General features: G+C 40.9%; 1 protein-coding gene across 10 annotated transcripts in view; it reads right to left on the bottom strand.

The window, feature by feature from the left end:
* kmt2ca (lysine (K)-specific methyltransferase 2Ca) overlaps nt 1-15,078 on the bottom strand; it is a 491,834-nt gene extending 476,756 nt beyond the window's left edge. For 8 of the 10 annotated variants that reach the window (XM_063044440.1, XM_063044445.1, XM_063044444.1 and 5 more), the window contains exon 1: nt 13,738-14,774. The gene's annotated coding sequence lies outside the window, so the exon portion shown is untranslated. Of the gene's footprint in view, nt 1-13,737; nt 14,775-14,966 lie in introns of those variants that run through there. The other 2 variants (XM_063044442.1, XM_063044443.1) reach the window with 2 other exon arrangements.
* Between the last annotated feature and the right edge of the window lie 11,135 nt (nt 15,079-26,213).

Here is a 26,213-nt window from a genome sequence, read left to right as displayed (position 1 = left end):
GCATTAGCGGAAGTTTGAGAAGTCAATGTTCACCAGCAACTTTGAAGTGTGTTGCTTGTATTTCCAGCATCTGCAGATTTCCTCGTGTTTGCTCCAATTAGACAGGATTTGGGTGAAACGGCATTGGCAGTGGTATGTAATTTTGATCTTCTTCCCCCAAAAAAAAAACCTGCCTCAGAGTAGGGCAAAGACCATAGGTTCATCATACAAGGAGAGTTTGAAAAGACTGGACCACCATTCAGGGCTAAGAATGAGTAATCATATTAAAACATAAAATTCTTCACACAGTCTGCTGTGGAGGCCAAGTCAATGGGTGTATTTAAAGCTGATGCTGAAAGGTTCTTGATTAGTAAGAGCATGACAGGTTATGGAGAGAAGAGAAGAAAATGAGGTTGAGAAGTAAAATAAATCAGCCATGATCAAATGGCACAGCTGACACAATGAGTCTAATGGCCTAATTCTTCTCCTATATCCTGTGGACTTGTTAAACAACAGGGTCACAATCTCAGAATGATGGATAGACCATTTTGGACTATGAGGAGGAAAAATTACTTCAATTAGAGGCTGGAAAATCATTGGAATGTCCTATCCCAGAGGGCAGTGAGGTTCAGTCACTGAATTTATTGAGGAAAAAAATTGAATTTCTGGATATTAACTAAATAGATATGGGGATAGCACAGGAAAATGGTGCTGAGGTAGATTAGCCATGATATCAATGAATGATAGTGCAGCACCAAAAGGTGGAGGCAGTCTACTTCTGTTTCTTGTTTGAATTTTCAGTTGAGCAGACTTTGCACGCCTCTTACTCTGTAGCTATGATCTATATGAATAAATGACTATGGTTTTCTGTTCAAAAGTAACTGGCTTACATGATCTGTTTTAAAAATGTATTCCAAGTATGAAAAGCAATCAAGAATCATTTTTTTTAAATTGTGATGAGCAATAAAAAAAAAGGAAAAGTATGTCACATCCAGAGTTTCTCCGGTTAGCAGACAATTTCCCTCCAGGCCTCTCTGACGTAGTGGGGAACCGTGTACGAGGCAAATTGCAGCAGTGGTTTGCCACTGCCTTCTGCCAGGTGAGTTTCCAAAGAGATCACCAGCTCGTAACCCAGCACGGATGGAAAGCGTGCAGGGAAGCTGGCTAGATTCGAACTCAGGACCTTTCGTCCCGAAGTCCGGCACTGATGCCACTACGCCACCAGCCGGGTCTATATTTTTCAAAAAATAGACAAATGGTCCAAAATAACACTATTAAATTTCCTAAAGCATCAAAACCTATAGGCTTTCACTGTGGGCCCCATTGAATGAATAAGAGGAACCAAAAGACAAATTAATCACTTCTACATAAAAACAACAAAAATCATAATACATGGCCCCCATCACTGTTCTACAACACAAGCTGAAAGTACTGGTAATGTAATACAATATTTGCAAGCAAAAGCTTGATGTAAGCAACTCTATTCCAAGTCCACTACTACTAGCAACAACTTTAGCCATCTTAATCTCACAACCTGAAACACTTCAGAAAATAACCAAAAACTCAGAGCTAATACATACAAAGCCTTTACTTACCTCATTGTCTTCCTTCTAACGCATGTTCACATGTGACCCTCTGATACAAGGCTACATTAAGAGATTAAAATTCCTCATTAAAAACTGTTGCCAGTTAATCTAATCAACTGCCATAAGTTTGAAGTGCTATGGGAATCAAGAGTCTGAAAACCATTTGTTTTGTTGTTGTACATAACTAACTTGTTATTTATTGTTCCAACCATGCACAACTGGCAAATTAATTCAGCAAAAGTTAACATGTTTCCTGTTCTACCACAGTTCTCAAAAGCATTAACTTTAAATTCCTTTTACCTTACAGTACTCAGGACACAGTTGTCATTTTCAAGATTCAAAGATCAGGTAGTTTATGCTTAAACAACTAAACAAATCACAAGTACAAATTCCACTGATTTGAAAATATATATTTCAATTGCTGATAATCATTCAACAGTCACCAGGTCTTAAGTAAAAAAAATCTAAAATCTTGTAGCATTGAGCAATTTGCAATTTACTCAGTGAACTACCTCAAGTAAACTGTACTTAAAAAAAAACTGCTACACTTACTTGTCTCAATAAAAGTAATTAACTTGCAATAAGATCAGATCCATGATGAGGATGTCTCCAAGTTCACGGATGGAGTCACGTGCTTCATCCAGAAGTGCACTGACAATGTTGTCCCCCAGAAGTCGGTCAGGGTCTTCCCGAACCAGAAACCCTGGATCAATAGTTCCATGTGAGCAGCATTTACTGTGCGACACAGAGCTTATGCTGCCGGCAATCAGCAAAGAGCTCAAGAAAAGCAGCTATGATCTGTGCAAAGCTATCAAGGCTGCGAAACAACAATACAAGGACAAGATTGAGTCAAGATTCACAATGAATAGCACACGTGACTTGTGGCGAGGGCTACATACCATCAAAGAGTTCAAAGCCAAACATAGCAGTGCTGCCAACATCGCGGCCTCTCTCCCAGATGAGCTTAATAGCTTTTACGCTCAGTTCTAACTCTAAGCCTCCGAGAAAAGCCACCGTTACAACCTGCAACCTGGTCTGTAGCTGAGGTACACAGACGTTTCCAATGAGTGGACAGTCAAGGCTGTAGGAGCAAACGGCATCCCAGGGCGAGTACTCAGGATGTGCGCAGCACAACTGACAAGGGTGTTTACAGACATTTTTAATCTCTCCCTCTCCCAGTGTAGAGTGCCCTCCTGCTTCAAATTATCCACCACTGTCTCTGTACCAAAAAAGACCATGGTAACATGACTGAACAACTGGCGTCCTGTTGCACTCACCTCAATATTATGCAAATGATTTGAGAGGCTGGTCAAGGACTACGTTTGTAGCATGGTACCATCCAAGCTGGACCCCCTACAATTCGCCTACCGACACAACCGATTGACAGATGATGCAATAGCCACAGCTCTACACACCATCCTTACACATCTGGAGAAGAAGGATGCTTATGTGAGAATGTTGTTCTTGGACTTCGGTTCAGCATCCAACACCATAATTTCATCCAGGCTCGACAGGAAGCTCAGAGACCTCAGCCTTCACCCTGCCTTGTGCAGCTGGATCCTGGACTTCCTGTCAGATCACTGGCAGGTGGTAAGAGTGGGCTCTCTCACCTCTACCCCTACGACTCTCAACACAGGAAGCCCCTCAGGGCTGTGTGCTAAGTCCCCTCCTTTACTCCCTGTAAACCGAAGATCTGCTAATTAAATGTGCCAACGACACTACATTGATTGGTCTAATCTCAAACAATAACGAGGTGGCCTACAGAGAAGTTATCTCTCTGACAGTGGGATCAAGAAAACAACCTCTCACTCAATGTCACAAAAAAAAGGAGCTGATTGTGGATTACAGGAGGAATGAAGACAGGCTAACCCCTATTAGCAACAATGAATTTACGGTTGAGAGGGTAAACAGCTTTAAGTTCCTCAGCATCCATATCACCAAGGACCTCATGTGGTCTGTACATACCAACTGTGTGATAAAAAAAAAAGGCACAACAGTGCCTCTTTCACCTCAAACAGTTGAGAAAGTTTGGTATGGCGCCCCAAATCCTAAGAACTTTCTACAGGGGCACAATTGAGAGCATCCTGACTGGCTGTATTACTGCCTGATATGGGAACTGTACCTCCCTGAATCACAGGATTCTGCAGAGAGTGGTATGGACAGCCCAGCACATCTGTAGTTGTAAATTTCCCATGATTCAGGACATTTACAAAGACAAGTGTGTAAAAAGGGCCTGAAGGATCATTGGGAACCCGAGTCACCCCAACCACAATCTATTCCAGCTGCTACCATCTGTGAAACGGTACCACAGCATAAAAGCCAGGACCAACAGGCCCCGGGGCAGCTTCTTCCACTAGGCCATCAGACTGATCAACTCACACTGATTTGAGTGTATTTCTATGTTATACTGACCGGTCTATTTATTATAAATTACTATGATTGCACATTGTACATTTAGATGAAGACATAACGTAAAGATTTTTACTCCTCGTGTATGTGTAGAATTTAAGTCAATGCAATTCAATTAATAAATGACACTGCAACTAATAACTTGAAAACAAAAATCAACATTCTCAGAGCAACTAAAGCTGATGAAATGTGTCAGCCTAACAGCTTTAATCAGAAGAAAAATGGCTGCACAACTTTCAAACCAAAGGCATACCATGAAACTTCTAGAAGGATGAATTATGCCACCTGCCACTTACTATCAATAGCAAAGTAGTTTGCCTCAAGTAACTTGCTTCCATTAGAAACTATAGTGATGTCACTGGAATTTCAGAAACCAGTAATAATACACGTCTGAAATGTTTATACCAAGAACATAATTGTAGATACTGGCTTTCCATGTTTGGGTTGCTTTTGGGGAGAATAATTTAACTCTCAGGAATGATGTACTGGTTAGAACTTTTCCAATTCTGAAATAGCGCTTGTTTTTCTCTCCACTGATGTTGCCTGACCTAATAATTAGCAACTAATTGTTGTAATTCAGATTTTAAACATAGCTGATACCTACAACATTTTAAAATAACAAATTATGGGGGAAGTAGAAGAAAATCAGAAGTCTTTCTGCAAATAGCATAGAAGTTAGTATTAAAGAGCTGTACACTAGAATCAGCTGGGCCTCCGATCAATCTGTTCTCGTACAGTTATAGCATTGACATGTCGAAACAGAAAACTGCCCAGGTGCATCAAAAAGTGAAAACACTCTGGATGTTAGAGAATCCCTGGTCTCTCACACTGATAATATTTATGTTATGATTTGAGCCTAGCTCAGCCTCAGTGTACACAAACAAGAAAATAGGAGTAACAAGTTACTTAGTCCCTCAAGCTTGCCTTGCCTTTCAAAATGATCATGGCTAATGTGCCCTTAACGTCAAGCTCTATGACTCTATACTTACAGCAGATACACACTAGATTTTTGTTTCAGGCACAAGTACACTTTGATCCCTCTATACTCCACACATTCAAGATATCACTGCAAAAGTTCTTTGGTACTGAATCCAAGGCCCAACCATCATCTTCTGGTCACTGCAAGCTGAAAAATGAGGTGTTCCTTTTGACTGCAGTTTTCTCAATCCCTTTTGCAGTTCTTCTCTAATAATGAAGCAATGAATGCTATCTGCAGACCTAGGCAATATTCAGTCAACTTCCTTCTTGTCAATGGACATTCTTCAGCTTCTCTCCCTACCCAGCCTTTGTCAACCACCCCAACATACCAGTAGTGGTAAGGCAGATGAACTTCAAGGGGAGATTTTCATTTTCTCAGTATATTTACTGCTTGACACTTTTGTCTGAATATTACTTGCCATCACTAGTACAAGCCTGAACACTGCTTTATCAATGGGAAAATTGTTGCAACTAAGTCATGCACACAAAGAACACCTGCAATGATGGATTGGAGGCTATTTAAAATAAACAAAATCCTTTACACATTGGGCTGGGGTTTTTATAAATAGAATTAACCTGGACAATTTCCTGACTGAACAGGTAAACACCAGTGTAACGCTATAGGAATGGTTTAGCCAGCAATGCAGCAAGTTCCGGAATATCCTTCAGCACTACAGTTGGGATGGTGTCAAATGTCTTAGCCTTTGCTGCATTGAGAGAACTCAATTGACAATGAAGACCTCATGAAACTGCTGGGATGGTTCTTCCACTCACCCTGGGCTAAAGGTTTTCATCTGTTACACTCAAATGTGGGATTCTCCACCCTTGTGAAAGTCTGTTACTTATTATTGTTCACCACCACTTGATTGAATATAGCAGGACTGCAGAGGTTCAAATGCTAATTGTGGAATTACTTAGCTGATTCATCGACATGTTGCTTCTGCTGTATTGTAACTTCACCAGATCTGATTGCTCTGTCTGATGCTGTTCTGATACATTCTTCTACATTCAATGAGGGTTGATACTTGAACTTTTTTCAGAAAATAAAATTTGTTTCTGGTAATTAGTAAATGTACAAGTTGCAACAGAAGTTCATGGAGGGGCTGGGGAAGGGAGGCTCATCCACATGCTTCAGTGGTACATGCCCATAGCAGAACACTTGCCTTCAGTGTTATAAACTTTAAAACTTGCAGTTAAATATAGATGAATGCTACCAAATCTATGGCTTAAACTTACTGATGTTACGTATCTAGCTCATACATGATAAACTACTGAAGTCAAAAGGCTGTACCACTGCTGGAAAGGAGGAAATGAATGATCCAAGAAAGACTTCAGAAGGGCAAACAGATGAAAGCACAAAAATCCACTCTCCCTTTTGACTAGTCTCCAAGTCCTACCTTATTAAAACTTGTTCAACAATGTTCAACATAGCCAGCGTTCTTTGATATCCCAGAATCGCTAAGTAATTTACCACGTGCTTACTGGAGAAATACCAAATCCCACTCCATTTCCATTCATAAATATTTCTCGTATAGCAAGAAAACTGATAAAAAAGCCCTAAAAAATAAAATTCATCATTAACTTAAAGGGTTAATAGAGAAGAGAACCAAACACGGATTTTCAAGACCTGGGGTTAACACTTCCATAGAAATACTTTGTGTACATCCACAAATATCTGCATACATCTTCATTAAAAAAAGCTTTCATCACTTGAATTTCTGTACAACTCATTCCTTAATTTTGAATATAAATGTATAAATTAACCTGATACCCTTCAATATCTGTTCCAAACATCAGCTTAGAAGAATATTTTTTCTTACAACAGTATGACAAATAAGCAAGCCACAACTACGATATACTACTGACCTCCACTTTGTTTCTAGCTGGGCTCAATCTGAACTTGGCCTATTTGCCCACAGCTGACCTACTAGGGTTAATATGTGGGCTGCTGAGCAGTATGATGTGGCTCGTTGGGACAGAAGGACCTGTTCCATGCTGTATCTCTACATAAATACATAGTTCTTTTCTAAAAATTATATTTGCAAAACAATAAATTAAAGCCTAAGACAAAGACTGTTTACTAAATAGGTAAATACTCACATCATAATTTCTGAAAAATTGTCCATTTTATTTAGCATATGGACTACTGCTTTACATTAGCTATGGATCCCATTAGATTCACACTGAATGGTGAACATAACTCAATTTGTAAAAAGACTGCTGGTGGCCCCGTAATGAAGAGCTTCCAGTGATTCAGCAAGTTTTAAGTTGCCCAAGAAATCAGCGGAACAATGCAAATTTTTTTTAATATACTTCTTGCACCTAGATTATCCATCGATTTTCAGAAATTAGGTTGTGAAAATGTGAAAGTGATGAGGATCTGTGACTGAAATAAACACAATTTGGAAATATTCATACTTTAGTATAGCCCATCTGACCAAGCTAGTTCATCGCTGCATCAACATCATCACCAATTTTATAATTTTAGATAGGTGAAGTAAACTTCCTGGAAATTACATAATGATATTAAATTTATCAAATTGTTATAATAAAATTACCGTAAGACATTGGAGTAGAATTAAGCCATTCAGCCCATCAACTCTGCTCCTCCATTCCACATGGCCAATTTTTTCCCCTCTCAACCCCATTCTTCCCATCAACCTTACTGGTCACAAACCTATTAACCTCTGCTTTACATATACCCAATGATTTCCACAAATTCACCACCATCTGGCTAAAAAAATTCCTCATCTCTGTTCCATAGGGATGCTCTTCTTTTCTGAGGCTGTGTCCTCTGGACTTAAACTTATCTACTATTTGAAATATCCTCTCCATATCCACTCTTGATAGGCCTTTCAATATCCAATGCAACGCCCCCCACCCCCACCCAGTGATTCTTTGAAAACTCCAATCTGTGCAGGCCCAAAGCCATCAAATGCTTCTCGTACATTGACCATGTCCATTTGCATTTGTCTTCAGCATCTTTTGCTTCTTATAGTAAGGTAGCCTAGCCAGGTACCAGGAACAATCTAATCCAAATCCTTTTGAATGTTAGCATTACCACTAACAATGGACACAAACTGCATAAAAACATCAATCACCTTTTGAACATTTGTTAATATCATTCATTCTATCAATGAGAATAGAATCTTGCCATCAACCATATCATTCATTTATAGGCATCCGTTAGTCTCATGAGACCATGGATTTGCGCCTTGGAAGGTCTCCAGGGCGCAGGCCTGGGCAAGGTTGTATGGAAGACCGGCAGTTGCCCATGCTGCAAGTCTCCCCTCTCCACGCCACCGACGTTGTCCAAGGGAAGGGCACTAGGGCCGATACAGCTTGGCACCGGTGTCGTCACACAGCAATGTGTGGTTAAGTGCCTTGCTCAAGGACATAACACGCTGCCTCAGCTGAGGCTTGAACTAGCGACCTTCAGATCACTAGACCTACGCCTTAACCAATTGGCCACACGTCAACCATACCATTCATGAACTTAAATATTCCCACTCCCACTTTCTGCTCTAAACAGGACAACCCCGAATTCTATTATGATTTTTGTTTTCTACATTTTATGGTAGAAGGGGATATCTTTTGGTGCATCAAACTAATGCCATCTCTAACAACAATTTTATTACTCCCAAAACCCCACTTTCTCCAAAAGGTTTTCCTTCTTCCCCTTCATGCCCATCAACTATCTTGTAACTCGTACTACCCATTTTACACAAGGGACAATTGACAATGTACCAACTGGCACACCTTTATGATGAAGAGGAAAAACATCATTCCTGTGGGGAACCCACTCAATCCAGGGAGAACATGCAAATGCCTGGAAATCATGTTTGAGACTGGATCACGGAGACAGCAACACAAACTGCTGCACCACTGAGCCAATTTTCTTTCCATCTTCTACAGCTCCTTTTATTCCTTAGCCTTCTGTTTTTATAGCAAATATACATCTTTTTCAAGTTTATTTTTTAAAAGGGTTGGAGTAAAATAAGTTAAATGTTTCTTTTCAAAATCAGCACCAAACCAAGTTCTGCCCCTAATTGTTGTTTCTACAACTTTTCCCATGACAGAGATTAAAGTGGTCAGTCTGTATAACTTTTTCAGTCCTCGAACACCTCTAATATTTCGTGTTTGGAGGATAGTTCACTTAAAAATTAGCGAACTTAAAAATCATAATATACTATGCATGGCAGGGAAAGTTTGTGATGGCCAACCCAGTTAATATTGATAATAGTACCATATGATTAATATTATTTTCTACTCATAAGGATGATAATTTCAATTCACAAAATATGCAGATTAGTTTATGAATCTATAATAACTGCAATAAATACAAGATACAGATGTTAACATCAGCTGCACAAAACAAGAATTTTCTTTTAAGCAACACACAAGGTCCTGAAGAAGGGTCTCAGCCCAAAATGTCCACTGTTTACTCTTTTCCATAGATGCAGTCTGGCCTGCTGAGTTCCTCCACCATTTTGCATGTGTTGCTTTGATTTCCAGCATGCGTTCATTTTCTCTTGTTTGTGAAATCTTTTTTTAATTGTTTATTTTCTAAAAATTCTACCAATTTTCAAGTATCTCCACATATTCATTTCTATCCACTCCTAGAACCTTTACACCTTTCGAGTTTGCAACTCCCTTGCATCTTTTAGTTGACTGGTAGTGGTGGCTTCTGCTACCAGGGCCCCAATCTCAAACTCTTTTCCGAAAGCACATCCATCTTTGATATGCATTAAAAGATACCTCTTTGACCAACCTTCGGGTCACATATCCTGATCTCTCATGTGGACACACATCTACTATATTTTACTTTTAAAAGCATAATTCGTCAATAATATGAAGAATATTTGCTTCAATTTACAGGACTCAATTGAGAAAATCAAATTAAGTGTTAACAGAATATGCTAGAAGCACTCAGATTAGGTAGCAACTGTGGACATAGTTCTTGCATTTAGTGACCTTTTACAATAGCTTGTAATGCAAGGTCATTGACCTGAAACCCAAGTTCAGTTTCTCTCTTCACAGATGCTGCCTGAGCATCTTCTGGTATTTCAGAATCAACAGTTACTTGCTTTTTGATTAAGAGTATGTAAAGATAGCAACAGCTAACTGACCAAGTGGCACAGATGCAATTTAGTCTCCATTACAATTTTACTATTGACACGTTTCCATTTTAAATTCCACTGCAGTAAAATGTCACAGAACTGGTGAATTTTGAATGCCTATAGAACTGTTCACCATAACCAGTTAGGAATCCCTGCAAGTCTGTATATTATTCAAGTTCAATCCCCTAGTGTCATTGAAAGAGATGAGACAGAACACTGATGTTCCCCATTTCTGCTTGTATTTTCAAATTGTCAGTTGAAATTATTTCTAACTTATGAGAAACTAGTATGATAATCAATGTGTTGTATGTAATACCTGGTAACTAGTAAAAGCCAAACATTTTCAGAGCAAATCTTTGATGGGAAGTACACATACACACTAAGCCAAAACAAAAGGACAGTATTTCTCATGAATCTGAATATATACATACATGTCCAAAATTAACAGGCCCAAAAATACAAACATCATTCTCAAAATAAAGTTGTTGCAAAGAATCAGCTTCTTCAAGCACAGTGCTGGTTATATAAACCAGACTTAAATTTTCTAAAGTTAACATTACAAAATTCAAAAAAGTTCCACAATGTTAACAATAAGAATATTAAAGTCCACATTTTCCACTGTGAATGTGTCGACTATGGAGGGGAGGCAAGTAAAGATACCAAAGTGCAAGCATGGACTAACATGGGAGCAGCACAGCAGTGTAGAGGTTAGCACAACACTTTACAGTACCAGCGACCCAGGTTCAATTCCTGTCGCTGCCTGTAAGGAGTTTGTACGTTCTCCCCATGACCACATGGGTTTCCTCTGAGTACTCTAGTTACCTCCCACATTCCAAAGACGTACCAGTTGGTAGGTTAATTGGTCATTGTAAATTTCCTTGTGATTAGTCAGGAAGGATTAAATCAGGGGATTACTGGGCGGCGCAGCTTGAAGTGCCAGAAGGATTGACACCGCGTTGTATGTCAATAAATAAATAGGAATCGAAATATATTCCATAGCCTAGCAATTCCCAACTGTCACAATAAAATGCTTTTATGAAAAAATTTCCCCCCACAAACTTCAGACTTATTTATTCCTTTATAAAAGAGACATCTGTTGAATTAGCAGTCAACATTCACTTCCTCCTCCAACAATTCTAACTCTAAAATTGATACCACCAACCAACTTGACTGTTGAAGACATCTAAAGTCCATTGTTCTTAATGAAATGCAATAATAAAATCAAAAACTATTTTGCTATTTAACATTTTAATCTATTTCCATGTCACTATACAACTGACCAGCTGCTAACGACAATGAAGACAAAAAAGACAACAGATACTGGAATCTAAAACAACAGAACATTTAAAGAACCCAGCAAGTCAAGCAGCATCTGTGGAGGCAAAAGATGCCAGTCAAAATCAAGACCCTACACTAAGACTGATACAGGGTCTTGCTCCAACTCATTAAACATACACCTCTTGCTTCCAAAGGTACTGCTGGACCTACTGAGTTGCTCCAGCATTCTGTTTTTGTTCTAAAAATGTTGTTTTATTTTGATGCTAAATGTTAAGATATAGCAAAACATATTACATACAGACCTTCAAAATATTATTTCAACTGCAAGTTGAAAATGTACCAATATTCTGGCAAATTTAAAGAAAATGAATTTCTCTGAACTTTTATATATTGAACCATACTCTGGCGCAGGGGGTCCCAAAGTGGGGTCCATAGGCCCTTGCTTAAAGGTATTGGTCCATGGCATAGAGGTTGGGAACCTCTGCTCTAGCATATGGCCTTTCAGAATAAAGAGCTATTGGCATTACAATACTAAAACAAGTACAATTCAAAGGCTTGACGATAACTTTACCAGATCCAGCTATTTCCCAAAAATGGGCAGAAAAAGAATGCTAGATATTCAGCAAGTCGGGCAGGTCTTACACCAATTCCCAAAGTACTGATTTCTAACGTAACATAGAGGGCTCGCTAATTAGAAGTTATATATATTACTGAACAGAAAAATCTGGAATACCAATCCATACAACACTGAGGGAGTACCACTGTGTTAGACATGTCATTTTTCAGATGAGAAATTTAGTCAGATCTCAGAAAAATGCAAAAGAACCCATGAAACTACTTTGCATTGATTGGCCAATATTTATCATCTTGAGCACTTATGCTTAAACTGGTTGCCACGTTTCTGACTTTTACAACAGTGATTACTTCTGGATATAAACTGTTTGAGACACCCTGAAAGGAAAGTGAAAATGCTAATGCAATACAAGTCTCTTACTGAGACCCGGGGTTGCAAAGTCTTGTTATTGTAACATTATGAGTTTAACAATCTATCACAAAACGAAGAGGAAATTTAAAACTACCAACTGAGTTATGTCAACCAATGCAAGAAGGCCCAAAACCAAAACCTTCAGGCCATGTCACAACGTCAAAGCAGCTTTTGAAAATGCTCGACTCTTACATTAACTCGATATGAAAATAAACGAACTGATTTTACATTAAGCAGCTGGAAATGTAAAATGATCCGCGAGATGTCAAAATGCAAATTAAGATTAGTAGCGTGTAAATTAAAAATACACACACTCCGGTCACACACCGACACGGACAGTGAATCCGCCATGACTGGGCGGCTAGTCCTCCACTTGGCAACTTGACCGCGCAGTTTGGACACACAAGGGCTTGGGCGGTTTTGCTATCAATAAAAAAACAAATTTAAAGTCGGGGAAATATGCAAACCCCACATATTAATGAAATATTTCCATCGCCCAGTCACAAAACGTGGAAATTGAAGTTGCTTTTTAGGAAAAATAATCCTGCTTGACAGCTTTTCAGGGGACGCTTCCTGGCTTTGTCTCCAGACGTGTCTGGATGGGCTTTTCCTCCCCTTTTTTCCATCCTCAACCCCTGCAAACTCCTCCAGTATGTAATGAAAATTAAAACCAAGGAAAAAGTGCTATTAATTTTTATGGGGGATCGTGCATTTTGCACGCTAATGTCTGAATAGTATTTTTCCTCTTCCATCACCAACTCCTCCCCTTCCAACTCCAGTTAAAAGAGAAAAAAAAATTGCAAGCCAATAAAGTAATCAATTCTCACGGCAACCGTGCATTTTTGCACACTTAATGTATGCCTATTATTTTCTTTACCACCCACCAACAACTCGCCCACCTCTAACTCCTAGTCAACAAAATGGTGACACAAATATCGTAACAGAAAATAAAAGTGAACAGTTGTTACAGCAACTGCGCATTAAAAGTCCTTGAATGATCTTATTTGTACCCGGTATTTTCTTTCCCAATCCTTCCCCAACTTCGACTCCCCCCCCCAACTCTCGTCAGCAAAATGGTGCAATTAACAAAAATTTTTTTGAAGTGATCACTTCGCAGAGCAGTTGTGTATTTGTCAATTTTTTTGCTACCTTTTGAAAAGTATAAATAAAATAGATGCATATTAGTCGTCAGAGTACAGCTTCTGGGGGAAGCTTACAAACCATGACTGAGCAAGTTGCACAATGGCGCCCAGACCGACCCCCCCCCTTCCTTCCCTCCCTCCCTCCCGTTTCTCCAATGGCCTGAAAGGGAGGCGAAGCCACGCAACCCGGCCACCAAACCAATTTGTACATCTGAATTAAAATAAAAAAGAAACTTTATTTTTAATCAAACAAAACTTACCTTCTAAATCCTAGAAGAGCGGAGTTTTTGTGTTCATGACCTCAACTGTCATCGGTGTAAACAGCGCTTGGTTCAGTTTGAGAGAACAGAAAGAATATTTTTCCCCCCTGTAAATATTTCAGAATTTAACGCAAGGCTCTCTCCGTTATTGTTGTCGGCTTTCTACTGAACAGTAAACAAGTTTTCTGTTCTGATCAAAGGAGGTTGGCGGTCACCAGAAATTTTATCCAGAATCTTCGATGTTGAGGGGTTTTCCTCCCTTCCCTTTAAAACATATATTTGAAATCTCTTCTTGCCACGTCCCCACGCACAAAAACGATTTGATATAAGAGAAATCCGGCCTCACGCGTCGAGGTTTTTGTTGTTTCCCTTCAAATTCTTTCTAAATTACTTCTTCTTTCCAAATCCCTCTCGCTCCTGGCAAAAGAAACAAATACAAGAGACTTTTCCCCCTTCTTCTCCTCTCGACGGTAGCTTAACCCTGCCTTTCGCAAAACTTTCCAGGCACGGGCGCAGAGAAAAAAATATTTTGTGTGTGATGTTGACAGGAGAGATGTAAAGAGAGAGAGGGGAGAAAAACATAGGAAGAGAAATTCGGGGAGTAGATCCAATATAATCTAAGGCTTTTTTTTTTGTTCCTTTAATCCTCCTCTCAAATCATGAAGGAAGAGAGAAAAAGCCCCAGCTCTCGGTTGAAGTCCTCGCCGGCTCTAATCCAAAGGTGTTTGCCAGCAACAGACACACACATCAGACATGGTGCTTCTTCTTCTTTCTTCTTCTGAAGAGAAACAAAAAGGGCCAGAATGCAGTTTATTTTCTTTTCCCCCTCCTTCGCCTCCCTCTCTCTTTGAGGGTTCTTTTTTTTAAAAAAGTAGCCTCTCAACTTTTTTCCAAAAAAAAAACAAAAAAAAACAGGCAGTCGCGATGTAAAGTTATTGCATTACTCCATCGTTGGTGGCCATCTTGGAAAGAGCCAGAGAACAACCCTCCCTCCCTCTGTGCTGTCAGTCAGTCAGTCCGCTGCAGCAATTCGGACTAACCCCCTTCTCCCTCTCCCTTGCTCAATCGCTCCCTCCCTCAGTCAGCCGCCCCCCACACCTCACTTCCCCTCCCAAAGAAAACAGAGAGGTTTGGGGGGGGGGAAAACAGAAAGTCTCCCACCTCCCTGCCCCCTTCTCCCTCCTCCTCCGTCGCCGCCACCTACACGCATATAACATACATACACCCACCCTTTGCAAACCAACTGGCTCCAAGGGAGGCCCTGTCAGCACCGTGGGCCCCGGCCCATTTATTTTTTTTTAAATATTCCTCTTTTCTAGCTGGAAGAGCAACTGCGATGACCCCGTGGAGTGATATCAACACAAGTGAGGAGACCTTCTAACCAACCATTAGCTAACAAGTTGGTGGTAAGCTCCGGCCTGGAGATCCTTCAGTCGGTGGATTTGGAGTCTCTCTTGCTTTCTTTCTTTCTTTCTCTCTCTCTCTCTCTCTCTCTCTCTCCCTCTCCCTCCCCCCCCTCTCTCCCTCTCCCTCCCCCCCCCTCTCTCCCTCTCCCTCCCCCCCCCTCTCTCCCTCTCCCTCTCTCTCTCCCCCTAGCTCTGCGCTATATCGCCATCCGTGCGAGGTATTCGGGTGGATTGGCCGAGAGGGCACAGGTGCTGCAGAAGGAAAATTACTGATGAAACTTTTGTTTGCAAGTGCTGCGAATTATGTGTCCATCATAAAAATTCAAAGTGAAAGAAACTATTTTTTCTCTCTCTCTCTCTCTCTCTCTCTCTGTTTTCCCTCCCTCCCTCTTCTTCAAATAGGCTTGGAAAAGTGTTGCAAATGCAGAGAGGTTGCTATGGCGGCGTGTCGGAGAGAAAAAATCAGCTAAATTTCAAAAATTATGATTTTATTTTTTTTTTAATTGCTTTTTAGAATATTTTTAAAATCATGAGCAGTATGTGAGAAGACCATGGTGCAATTAGCAAAAAAAAATAAAAACAGTAAAAAGAAAAAACATAAAATGTCAGAAAATGTAATAAAAACTATTGAGGGTATGATTTTAATTGGCTCTTAGCTGTGAAGTTGTCTCCTGTTATAAACCTCTCCTATTTTACTTACTCCTTGCCCCCTATTTGCCATCGTTTTTGGTGAATTTCCTTATGCAACTCAGCATTAAGTTATTTGTTAACCCTTCTGCGAAGTGCTTTGAAACATCCGTCTATATCGAAGATACAGAGATTCAGTCCCACTGCACAACAATTGTGTTGGTCAGAAATCTGATTGCACAAAACGTGATATTCGGCCTTTTCATTTCGGCTCCTTTGTCAATGTGGAGGAGAGTGGCCATCCATACTGATGATAGATATCATTGCCATTCAAAGGATTTGAACATTTAAGAGCGATTTAGATAGGTACATGGATGGGAGGGGTATAGAGGGCTATGTTCCAGGTGCAGGTCGATAGGTCTAGGCAGAAAAATAGTTCAGTGACTTAGACTACATGGGCGCTGTAGTGTTCTATGACTCTGTCAGACAAGGCTGAACACTGCAGACCATTTACAGTGCACAGGGTGGCCTAATCTCTTGTGTCCCCCTAACTCCAGTCCAAATTCTTCACACTTTTTCCAGATTCCCCTTTTGTATTTCTTGGTTTCCACATAGTCCCCTCCTCTCTTCACTGTTGACAACACCCATTCTGATCCATTTCCCCATATCACCTCTCCAGCTGACATTCTTCAAACCTTTCAACGTCTGCCATCGCCCCCAACCAGCAACTATTCCCAATGTTCTTTCCTCCTCCTGCCCCATCATCTTCCTCATTGTTAACCAATGATTGCTTTCCCCCAGCCCTTCCTGTTTTCTGTCCTCTTTCCCCATCCATGGTCTTCTTCCTTCACTCTTATTTATCCTCCTCCCTGTCCCAATTCACTGTCCAGCCGACTTCCTCAGTGACCAGTTTCACAAGTTCATAGATAAAAGACTGGGTGCAATTCTGTGCCATGCAATCTTGTTGTCTTGAACAATGACAATAAAGTTCTATAATGCCCTTCAGATCACCTTTAAATTTCTCCCTGTTGCCTTAAATCTCTGCCCTTTAGTTCTAGACTCCCCTGCCATAAGATGACGTCTCTGACCATCTATCCAATCTATGCCCTATAATTATCTAAGCTTCTGTAAATTCACCCCTTAGCAGCTTTATGTGCAAGTGAGAATAAACCCAATCTTTACATTGTCTCCTTATGACTACAGCCCTACATTCCATGCAGCGTCCTGATGAATCTCTTTTGCACACTTTTTGTTGTTCCTGCACCCTTCCTGTATTGTGCTGACGACAGCGGTTCACTGTGCACTAAGTGTGATTTAAGCATTGTTTTGTACAGCTGCAATATCAAAGTTCAAAGTAAAATTCATTATCAGAGCCAGAGCACATTAATGTCACCACATACAACCCTGAGATTCTTTATCTGCAGGCATACTTAGCAAATCGATAGAATAGTAACTGTAAACAGGATCTGTAAACTGTAAACATCAGGAACTATAAACTATAAGCAAACTGTGCAAATGTAGCCAATAAATAAATAGCAATAAATAACGACCATGAAATAACAAGATAAAAGAGTCCTTAAATAAGTGTAGTTTTCCCTCTTGTTCAAGAGCCTGATGACTGAGGGGTAGAAACTGTTCTTGAACCTGGTGGTGCAAGTCCTAGGGCATTTGTACCTTCGACCTGATGGCAGCAGCGAGAAAAGAGCATGGCCTGGGTGGTGAGAATCTTTGATGATGGATGCTGCTTTTCTACAGCAACATTTCATGTAGTTATGTTCAGTGGTTGAGATCCATCATTTTATCCATGATGTTCTGAGCCAAGTCCACCTACCTTTTCTAGGACTTTCCGCTCACTGTGGATGTAAGTGCCACTGGGCGATAATCATTTAGACAGGTTACCACGCTCTTCTTGGGCACCAGTACAGTTGAAGCCTGCTTGAAGTAGGTGGGTACCACATACTGCCAGAGCAAGAGGTTGAAGATATCTATAAATACATAAGCCAGTTGGTCAGCACAGGTCTTCAGTACTCAGCCAGGTACTCTATCCAGACTGGATGATTTCCTTGGATTCACTCTCTCGAAGGCAGCCCACACATCATCTTCAGATACTGAGACCAAAGTGTCATTGGGAGACATTCTGGTGGTCAAAGTGAGCATAGAAGACATTGAGCTCATCTGGAAGCAGAGCTTTGCTGTCCCCTATGTCACAAGATTTAACTTTGTAGGAAGTTAAGGCACTCAAACCCTGCCACAGCTGTTGAGCATCCTTCATTGATTTCAGTCTAGTCTGGAATCTCCACTTTGCCTGAGAAATGGCTTTCTAGAGATCTTTCCTGCACCTCTTTGTAGCATTCTTGATCTCCAGACTCGAACGGCTCTGATCTGGCTCTCAGCAGATTTCGCATTTCATTGTTCATCCAGAGCTTCTGATTGGGGAAAACCCTGAATGATTTTGTGGGGACACACTCATCTACAGATATTTTAATAAAGTCTGTAACGACCCTGGTGTATGACATCCCAATTCTTATTTTCAATGTGTAGATCCACGAAGGCAAGCATACAAAATGGTGTTTTCACTACCCTATCCATCTGCTTCGTCATTTTCTGAGAGCTAGGGTCTTGAACTCCAAGGTCTCAGTATACATCAATGTTCCCAAGGTCTCTACCATTTACTCTTTATGTGTTACTAGAATTTGTCCTCCCAAAGTGTATCAGCTCACAATTGTCTGGATTAAATTTCATCTCCATCTGCTTCACCCAACTTTCTAGCTGAGCAATGTCCCATTGTATCCTTTGACAACCTTCTTTGTTATCTACAAACTCCACCAAGTTTCATGTAGTCTGCAAACTTACTAATCATATCACCTATGTTCTTATCCAAATCATTTAAATATATTATGAACAACAAAAGGACCCAGCGATAGTGAGATAGGACACCTGGCTGTGTGGTGCTACAAGAATCACCTCTCTTATAACGCAGGTAAAATTAAAGAGCTGATTGTTGACTTCAGTAAGAGGAAGGAAGATAAACAGACATGTACCCACCTACATTGGTTATAGAGAGAGTTAGCAGCTTTGATTTCATGGGAGTTAAGACCATAAGACAGAAGAGCAAATTAGGCCATTTGGCCCATTGAACCTGCTCTGCTATTCCATTATGGCTGATTCATTACTTCTCTCAACCTCATTCTTCTGCCTTCTCTCTGTTACATTTGATACCCTTACTAACAAAGAACCTATCAACCTCCCCTTTAAATATACCCTAGCCATCAACCTCCCCTTTAAATATACCCTAGCCATCTGTAGCAATGAATTCTACAGATTCACCTCTCTCTGGCTAAAGAAATTCCTCCTCATTTCTGTTCTGAGGCTGTGTCCTCTGGTCCTTGACTCCCCCACTACAGGAAACATTCTGTCCACATCTGTTCAGTATTCGATAGATTTAATGAGATTCCTCCCCCACCCTCATTTCTCTAAACTCCAGTGAGTACAGGCCCAGAGGCAACAAATGCTCCTCATATGTTAAACATGTCATTCCCAGAATCATTCTCATGAACCTCTGCTTTTCCTCTCCAATGCCAGCACATCTTTTCTTAGATAAGAGGCCAAAAGTGTGGTCCGACCAATGCCTTTTAAAGCCTTAGCGTTACATCCTTGCTTTTATATTCTAGTCCTCTCAAAATAAATGCTGACATTGCATTTGCCTTCCTTACCATCGACTCAACCTACGAGTTATCCTTTAAGGGATCCTGTATGAAGAACTCCAAGTCCCTTTGCACCTCTGATTTCTGAACTTTCTCCCCATTTAGAAAATAGTATACGCCTTTTTCTTCTACGAAAGTGCATTATCATACAATTCCCAACACTATATTCCAACTGCCAGATAACTGCTTCTTCAATACTATGTCCCACTCCACCTATCATCTGCAAACTTGGCCACAAAGCCGTTAATTCCATCATCTAAATCATTGACATATTGTATAATGTGAAAAGCAGTGGTTCCCAAAACAGACCCTTGTGGTTACCGGCAGCTAATCAGAAAAGACCCTTTTTATTCCCTTTCTTTACCTCCTACCAGTCAGCCAATCTTCTATCCATGCTAGTATCTTTCCAGTAATTCATAGGCTCTTATCTTGTTAAGCAGCCTCATCTGCAGCACCTGTCAAAGGCTTTCTGAAAATCCGAGTAAATGACATTCACTGACTCTCCTTTGTCTACCCTGTCCATTATTTCCTCAAAGAATTCCAACAGATTTGTCAGGCAAGATTTCTCGATAAGGAAATCATGTTGACTTTAGTCTATCTTATCGTGCACCTACAAGTACCTGGGAACCTCATCCTTAAAAATAACCTCTAGCACCTTTCCAACCCACTGAAATCAAACTAACTAGACTATGATTTCCTGTCATTTGCCAACCTCCCTTCTTAGAGAGTGGAGTGACATTTGTAATTTTTCAGTTCTCTGCAACCATTCCAGAACCTAGTGATTCTTGAAAGGTCACTACTAATGCCTCCACAATTTCTCAGCTACTTCTTTCAGAATGTTGGGGTGTGGTCCATCTGATCCAGGTGACTTATCTTCCTTCAGACTTTTCAGCTACCTAAGCACTTTCACCTCAGTAATAGCAACTTCACTGACCTCTGCCCCCTAACACTCTTGAATTTCTGGCATACTACCGGTGTCTTCCACAGTGAAAACTGATGCAAAATACTTATTAAATTCATCCACAATTTCTTTGCCCCCTATTATTACCTCTCCAGTGTCATATTCCAGTGGTCTGATAGCCACAGTTAATGTAGTGGTTGACCTGTCCTGGGCCCAGCATAAGGAAGGTGCGCCAAAGTCTTTACTTTCTTAGGATGTTTACTCTGTGACCAACCACTCTAAAAAACATCAACAGGTGTACTGTTGAAAGAATCCTGGTGTTGGCATCATGGTCTGGTATGGTAATGTACAAGAATGTAAAAAGCTGCAGAGAGTAGTTGATTGAGACCAATTACATCACAGGAACATGCCTCCCCACCTTAAGTGATTTCTGTAGGAGGTACTGCCTCAACATTGAGCTATAGAAAAATACAGAACAGATGAAGGTCCAACAAGTATATGCCAACCACAGCTTGTTCCAATTTCCTGTGTTTGCTCCATATCCTTCTAAGCCTCGACCCTCCATATGTCTATCCAAGTACTTACTAAGTGATGCTCTTGCACCTGCCTCAACCACTTCCTCTAGCATCTCGTTCCATACACTCACCAGTCTCTGCGTGAAGAGTTGCTCCTCGGGTGCCTTTAAAATCCGTCTGTCATTAAAGATCCCGCCATTCAGGCCATGCCATTTCTCGCAGTTACCATTGGCTAAGAGGTGCAAAACTCTGAAGTTCCACACCAACACATTCAAGAACAGCTACTTCCCTTTAAACATTTTTGAACCAACCAGCACTATAATTCAGCAACACTGACTACTTTGCATTAAAATGCACTGTTTTTGTTTGTGCTCTTTCTTTTGTGTAAAATTGTGCATAATTTATGTTTAATTTAAGTTTTTTTGTGAATACCACGTGTATAATATTGCAAGTAAGTTTTTCATTGCACCTGTGCATACATGTACTTGTGCATATGAAAATAAACTCTACTTGGAAGATTTAACACTGATCTCTGTGGTACACCACTTGTTACAAATTTCTCATCAGAAAAGCACCCACCCACAGCTACCCTCAAAGTTCAAAGTAAATTTATTATCAAAATACTTATGTCACCATACACAATCCTCATATTCATTTTCTTGAGGGCATACTCAATCAATCTATGGGATAATTGGGATATGGGATAATGGCAGGATACTTGGTAGTGTGGAGGAGCAGAGGGATCTGGGGGTACATGTTCACAGATCCCTGAAAGTTGCCTCACAGGTGGATAGGGTAGTTAAGAAAGCTTATGGGGTGTTAGCTTTCATAAGTCAAGGGATAGAGTTTAAGAATCGCGATGTAATGATGCAGCTCTATAAAACTCTGGTTAGGCCACACTTGGAGTACTGTGTCCAGTTCTGGTTGCCTCACTATAGGAAGGATGTGGAAGCATTGGAAAGGGTACAGAGGAGATTTACCAGGATGCTGCCTGGTTTAGGAGGTATGCATTATGATCAGAGATTAAGGGAGCTTGGGCTTTACTCTTTGGAGAGAAGGAGGATGAGAGGAGACATGATAGAGGTGTACAAGATAATAAGAGGAATAGATAGAGTGGGTAGCCAGCACCTCTTCCCCAGGGCACCACTGCTCAATACAAGAGGACATGGCTTTAAGGTAAGGGGTGGGAAGTTCAAGGGGGATATTAGAGGAAGGTTTTTTACTCAGAGAGTGGTTGGTGCTTGGAATGCACTGCCTGAGTCAGTGGTGGAGGCAGATACACTCGTGAAGTTTAAGAGACTACTAGATAGGTATATGGAGGAATCTAAGGTGGGGTGTTATATGGGAGGTAGGGTTTGAGGGTCGGCACAACATTGTGGGCCGAAGGGCCTGTACTGTGCTGTACTATTCTATGTTCTATAATAATGATAACAGAATCAATGAAAGACTGCACCAACTTCAGTGTTCAACCAATGTGCAAAAGACAATAAAATGTGCAAATATAGAAAAGAAAGAAATAACAACAATAAATAAATAGGCAATAAATATCCAGACCACAAGGTGAAGAGTCCTTGAAAGACAGTCCATAGGTTGTGGGAATCTTTCAATGATGGGACAAGTGAACTTGAGTGAAGTTATCTTTTTTGGTTCAAGAGCCTGATGGTTGAGAGGTAGTAACTGTTCCTGTACCTGGTGCTCCTGCACCTTCCTCCTGATGGCAGCAGCAAGAAAACAGCATGGCCTGGGTGGTGCGGGTCCCTGATAATGGATGCTACTTTCTTGCGACACTGTTTCATGTAGATGTGCTTAATGGTGGGGAGGCCTTTGCCCTTGATGGACTGGTCTGTATCCACTAGTTTTTGTAGGATTTTCTGTTCAAGGGTATTGGTGTTTCCATATCAGTCTGTGATGCAACCAGTCAATGCACATCTACAGTACACTACACATATATAAAAGATGGCCAAAGTTTTAGATGTCATGCCAAAACTCTGCAAATTCCTCAGTAGAAGCACTGCCGTGCTCTCTTCATAATTGTACTTACATGCTGGGCCCAGGCCAGGTCCTCCAAAATAATAACACCAAGGAATATAAAGTCGCTGACCCTTTCCACCTCAGATTGTCCTATAATGAGGTCTGGCTCATGGATCTCTGGTTTCCTCCTCCTGATATCAATTATCAGCTCCTTGGTCTTGTTGATATTGAGTAAGAGGTTGTTGTTATGGCATCACTCAACTAGATTTCCAATCTTCCTCCTATTTGCTGAATCGTTTCCACCATAGATTTAGCCTACGACAGTGGTGTTGTCAGCAAACTTGAATACGGCTCTGGAGGTGTGCTTAGCCACACAGCACCCTCTGCACCTATCATCAAGCTAATTTTAGATCCAGTTTGACAACATGCCTCAGATCTTTTGTCCCTTAATTTTCTGGACCAGCAGACCTTTGTCAAAAGTCCTTTCTAAGCCTACCACTGGCTTCATCAATTTTCTTAGTTACCTCCTCAAAAAAAAGTCAGTCAGACTTGTAAGACATGGTCGATGGGAATAGGCAATTTAAATGGTTTGGCAGGAACTAGATGGACCAAAGGGCCTGCTTCTGTGCTGTACTTTTCTATGACTCTATCTCCCTTGCACAAAACGCTGAATCAGCTTTATTATCGCTGACATACTGCAAGTCGTGAAAATTGTTTTGTGGTAGCAGTATGGCGCAGACATTAAAGATTACCATAAGTTAAATAGTGCAAAAGAGGGACAGTTCATGAGTTTTTGTACTCCTGAGCGGTACCCAAGTAGGTGAACATGGTTGGCGTGAGTTTTGGATAGTCTCATGCTTGGAGGGAGCAAGGCGAGAAGAATGGGAAAGCAGTGGAATGGGTGAGACTCAGAGTAATAAGTAAGAGCAGGGTAATAAGAGCTAAGCAGTATTGCACCCATATTGTATTATCTCAGTAGTTTTATATTTGTGTGCTGTAGCACTTACTTTTTATTTGCAGTTATTTTGTAAATAACACTATTCTTTGCATTTCTGGTTAGATGCTAACTGCATTTCATTGGCTTTGTATCTGTACTCAGCACAATGACAATAAAGTTGAATCTAATCTAATCTAATCTAACTAGCATGCAGATATAGTCAGGAGGTTCACTTGTTGTTCAGACAAAATATCAGAATGGAGAAGAAATGTGATCCAAGTGGCTTGGACCATAGAATTATCGCTGGTGCCAGATGGGGTGGTTTGATTATCTCAGGACCTGCTGATATCCCCTGGGATTTTCATGCACAACAGTCTGTAGAGCAGGGTTCTCAATCTGGGTTCCATGCACCACTTGCTTAATGGTATTGGTACATAGCATAAAAAGGTTGGGAAGTTGGGAGCCCCTGCTCTAGAGTTGACTGAGAATGGTGTGAAAAACAAAAAAAACATCTAGTGAATGGCTTTTCTATGTGCAAAAACCACTTGTTAATGGGAGAGGTCAGAGGGGAATGGTCAGACTGGTTTGAGCTGACAGGAAGGCAACAGTAACTCAAATAACCATGTGTTACAACAGTGACGTTCAGGAGTACCTCTCTGAACACACAACACATCAAACCTTGAAGTAGGCAGGCTACTCCAGCAGAAAACCACAAACATAATTAACCTACTAACTACTAGTGGCCACTTTATTAAGGATCTCCTGTACCTAATAAAGTGGCAACTGAGTGTATAGAAAGCTGGATCACTGGCAAGAATCTGTGTTCAATAAATAGCATTTGTGGCTTTTCCTTTGCAATATTTATATGCAGAGCATCTAGCTCATCTAGCAATGGGTGACAGACAAGCAGCAAGATAAATTGGAGACAGTCGTCAAGAAAGATGTTGGTTAGACAGAGCAGGATGTTGTCAGCATACTAACTTAACATGAAGTGGTCATAGTGTTATAAACTGTAGTGATTAGAGTTATGCTGGTTGGTTCAAGAACTGAAGGTTCCAAGGACAGTAGCTGTCATTGAACCTGGTGATGCGGGACTTCATGTAGATGAGAAACAGGAGTGGGTTAAGTAAGTTGTTAACATTTCAAGTGGGATAAGGACATCCAACTTTGCAATCGCTTTCTGCTATCCAGGATCTGTCACATGTCACGAGAGGACATGTCCTCTTCTCATTCCTGCCATCAAGAATGTGGTACAGATGCCTGAAGGTGTGCATTCAGTGTTTTAGGAACAACTTCTTCCCGTCTGCCAACAGATTTCTGAGTGGTTCATGAACCCATAAACACGACCTCACTCTTTCTCTTTTGCACTATTTATTTTATTTTTTATTGCAAATTAAAGTAATTTTCTTTATGCCTTGCAGTGTACTGCTGTCACTAAACAAATTTTGCGACATACAGTATGTACAATAGTACACCTGAGTCTGATTCTATAAGGAGAAGATATCAATGTAGTTACAAAGAGGGCACAAGAGCAGCTATATTTCATTAGGAGTTTGAGGACATTGGGTATGTCACCAAAGACACTCACAAATTTCTATAGATGTACTGTGGAGAGCACTTGAACTGGCTGCATCACCTTCTGGTATTGGGTGGGGGTGGGGCACTGCTCATAGTTGAAGTAAGCTGCAGAAAGTTGTAAGCTTTGTCAGCTTCATCATGATCACTAGCCTCCCCAGCACCCAGGGCATCTTCAAGGAACGATGCCTCCAAAAGGATGGCATCCATCACCCAGGACATGCCCTCTTCTCTTTGCTACCATCAGGGAGGAGGTACAGAAGCCTGAAGGCACACACTCAGTGATTCAGGAACAGCTTTTTCCCCTCTGCCATCCAATTTCTGAATGGACATTGAACCCATGAACACTACCTCATCACTTTTCCCCCTCTTTTTGCACTACTTATCTCATTTAACTTTTTAAATATATATACCTTACAAAGCTTTAAGTTCCTCAGGGTCAATATCACAAATGACCTGACTTGGTCCAACCAAGCAGAGTCCACTGCCAAGAAGGCCCACCAGCGCCTTTACTTCCTGAGAAAGCTAAAGAAATGTGGCCTGTCCCCTAAAACCCTCACTAATTTTTATAGATGCACTGCAGAAAGCATTTTTCTACAGTGCATCACAACCTGGTATGGAAGTTGCCCTGTCCAAGACTGGAAGAAGCTGCAGAAGATCGTGAACATGGCGAAGCACATCACAAAAACCAATCTTCTGTCCTTGGACTCACTTTACACCACACGCTGTTGGAGCAGTGCTGCCAGGATAATCAAGGACACGACCCACCCAGCCAACACACTTTTCGTCCCTCTTCCCTCCGGGAGAAGGCTCAGGAGCTTGAAGACTCGTACGGCCAGA

Source organism: Mobula hypostoma, chromosome 3, assembly GCF_963921235.1.
Source record: "Mobula hypostoma chromosome 3, sMobHyp1.1, whole genome shotgun sequence".
Classification (NCBI taxonomy): domain Eukaryota; kingdom Metazoa; phylum Chordata; class Chondrichthyes; order Myliobatiformes; family Myliobatidae; genus Mobula; species Mobula hypostoma.
Note: the sequence above shows the minus strand (reverse complement) of the source record. Positions and strands in the feature narration are given on the sequence as shown.